Raw genomic sequence first — 1,202 nt, 5'->3', positions numbered from 1 at the left:
TGGGGTCAGCTGAAGAAGTTAACAACTGAGGCCCAGCAGATGGTAGAAAAGCAAGAAGTGGAAGCTACTCTCTCAGCCAAGTCGGAGGACTCTGAGTAAATCGGCAAAAGAAACTTTCATTTGGTAGAAAAATATTACTGTGGTTTGATTTCTCACTTATTGCTATTTTGCATTGCCATTGTTTTATTATTCTCACTAGTTTTAAAAATGTTATGTTCAAGTTTTAAAATGTTTTGGGTTTTGCATTGGCATTGTTTTGTTATTGTTTTAATAGCCAGAGTTTTGTTCTTGATGCTTAAGTTTGATGCTTAAGTTTTACTGTCATTATGGTAGCTTAAAAAAAACTCTCATTATAGTAGCTTAAAAAATAAAAGAAGGGTGAGATGTGGGGAGCTGATATAGGGTTAAGCCTTGGACTGACCTGTTGGTAAAGTCACAAACAATTCCCAGCTTAGAGGGCACAGTCCTCTTAGCATAATTAGGCTTGACCTTATGAGGCTCCCTAGATCTTATCTGGGAGCTAATGGGCTGAGGGAAGTGCAGGAAGTAGCCAAAATAAGTGAAACTCACAAGAACTGTGTAACTATGGAAACCACTACCTTGTTTACCTCTCACTATAAAATAAAGGCTCAGCTTGCCTCAGGATCTTTCTCTGTGGCCTCAGCCAGGCACAGGGAAGATCCACGGAGACTAAAGAAAGCTAGAGAGTTCTGAACGCTGTCTCCGTGTGAAACATTCTTCGCCGACTCCGTGCACACCTTTGAGAACCCCTGGACCCGATGGGACTGGACCCCGGCATTTTGTTGCGGGAGAAATTCTAGCAAGGTAGTTTAAGAGGCTTGCGACGAATGGCAGAGCTGAGATTGAACTGGGATTTGCTTTTCTGGGCCCCCTCTCAGAAGCCACTAGCCAGCCCCCAGCTCTGGGAGGCCCGTTCTCCTGCGGTGGTAGGAATTCAGAGCCCGGTGTCCCAGGAGCCGCGTGTGGGACATCGGTGGGTGCTGGAGAGGGAATGCGCACCCGGCTCCGCAAGTGGCGGGTGTCCGGGATAACGCCACCTCTGGAGCCCGCGCCGCGCCCCCGCCCCCCCCCATCCTCAGCCACGCTGTCACTCTCCATTAGTGCTAACAGGCTCCAGACGAAGCGGCCCGGCTCGGGGTTAATGCAATCGGCGCGTTACCTGGGGCGCAGGCTACGTCACC

Source organism: Myotis brandtii, unplaced genomic scaffold (assembly GCF_000412655.1).
Source record: "Myotis brandtii unplaced genomic scaffold, ASM41265v1 scaffold2022, whole genome shotgun sequence".
Lineage (NCBI taxonomy): Eukaryota > Metazoa > Chordata > Mammalia > Chiroptera > Vespertilionidae > Myotis > Myotis brandtii.
The sequence above is the reverse complement of the archived record's forward strand: the minus strand, read 5'-3'. Positions refer to the sequence as shown.